Genomic DNA, 2,039 nt, shown 5'->3' with positions numbered 1-2,039 from the left:
TTTCTTAAGCTGGATAGTAGACACGTGTTCACATTTTTATTCTTTCAACTCTTCTATATGCATGATGTATTTCATAAAAACATAAAAAAGAAAGAAAAAAAAGCCCTAGTGTATCTGAAAAGGATTATATGCTGCTTTGGGAAACAAAAAGGCTGGGAAGGAGCTGGAAGGCCAGGACTGTTTCTGCTGGTTCATCCTTTGTTTCATGTCAGATCTCTGTGATGTTGACTGCACTAGCAGAACTTCCTTCTGGCATCCCACACTTGGTCTGTGCCCTTCATATCAGCCCTTCCCCAGTGGTCACAAATCAGCAGTCCTTGGACCAAATCTGTTTGCAGTTTTGTTTTATTTAGACAGCACAGTTATGGTTGTTTTTAAATTTGAAATGATTTAGAAAAACACGATAACATACAAATATACATACATGTGTACATACATACATATAAATGCACAGAGAGGCAAAACAAGTATGCACAATTATAACAATTATTGAATTTAAAGGTAGAGGATATACAAGTGTTCATTATACTATTCTTTCAACTTTACCATGTGTTTGAAATTGTTTACAAAAAATTGGAAAAACTAAATTTGAAGGCCTTCAGAAGGAACAGGCTCACTCTGGGTCACCGCACTCCCCACCATTCCCCACTATGACTCTCGGCCCGTTTCCCTCATTTCTAGTACCTATGGTCCCTAGAGACATTTGAGTTTGCAATTTCTAGCTCAGCTTATAGGTCTTGATTCCTAGATTTCCTTACCTCCTGCATGTAAATAGGTCATGGCATCGGGGCTTGACAGATGTTCTCATTCCCATAGGCTGAATAAACCACACACCAAGTTTAGTTTTTAGAGCAAGTTGAGGGCAATAAAAGCTCATGTAATTCCCTAGTACTCTGCAGTGAAGGATGGCCTTCTGCACCCACCCCTCAGCAGCTACAATAACTTTGGCAAGTATATCATATCTTACAAGATAAAGGTGGGGCCTTGGAAAAGTCAAGCCACTCTGGCTAGCTACTCGCAGAAGATAATGAGAATTTTTATGATTCTTTATGACTCCTGTAGTCTCTCTGGTACCAAAGGTGAAAAGAATGGGAAACTAACATCTTTCAGAAACATCAAGGGACCAATGAGGTAAAGTGCTATATCAAGGACATACTATATGAGATACCATTCCTGGACTTATGAATGAGAAGCAGTCCTTTGAGGGTGTATAGGCCACAGAGAGTCTGCAGCCATAAACCATTGCTCTTCAGACTAATTGGTTTTGAGTCCCCCATAGTTCTATCACACTGGAAAAACTGAAGCAGCTTTCCAGTTAACATTTGCCTGACCACATTCTGTGAAATGACAGGTTCTTTTCAAACTACGTTTTTCACTCTTGCTGCTATCACACTGCTCTAAACAAATCCTCAACCCCTGTCACCCTTAGTTTGGTTATTTCCATACACACACACACCATACAGCATGAATTCATCCAATTGTTTAGCACACAAAACAAGTTTAAAAGGAATAGGCAGATAGCCAGAGGCTGGCAGGGTAACTCAAAGATAAGCTGGGGTTGGCCAGTGACACTGCATAACAAGCTGGCCCAGCATGCCAAAGCAGGTGGGAAAATGGCAAGACCCCTCTCTGATTGTTCTAATCACCCAGACAGAGAGAGATCAAGATCTCTTGCCCTTTTGATAGCTATTAATCCTTGACCTAGAACTAGACCTGAGTCGTTTCCACTGGCTTGGTAAACTTTAAGAATGGCCTAGTCAACCGGGCTCAGTGGCTCAACCTGTAATCCCAGCACTTTGGGAGGCCAAGGTGAGTGGATTGCCTGAGCCCGCGGGTTCAAGACAGGCCCAGGCAACCTGGCGAGACCTCATCTCTACAAAAAACCACAAAAATTAGCCAGGTGTGGTAGCAAGTGCCTGTAGTTCCAGCTACTTGGAAGGCCAAGGCAGAAAGATTGCCGGAGACCAGCAGGTTGATGCTGGGGTGGCCGTGAGCGTGCCACTGCACTCCAGCCTGGGTGGCAGAGTGAGACTCCAACT

This window comes from Carlito syrichta, unplaced genomic scaffold, assembly GCF_000164805.1.
Source record: "Carlito syrichta isolate Samal-C Ts95f unplaced genomic scaffold, Tarsius_syrichta-2.0.1 Scaffold303638, whole genome shotgun sequence".
Classification (NCBI taxonomy): Eukaryota; Metazoa; Chordata; class Mammalia; order Primates; family Tarsiidae; genus Carlito; species Carlito syrichta.
Note: the sequence above shows the minus strand (reverse complement) of the source record.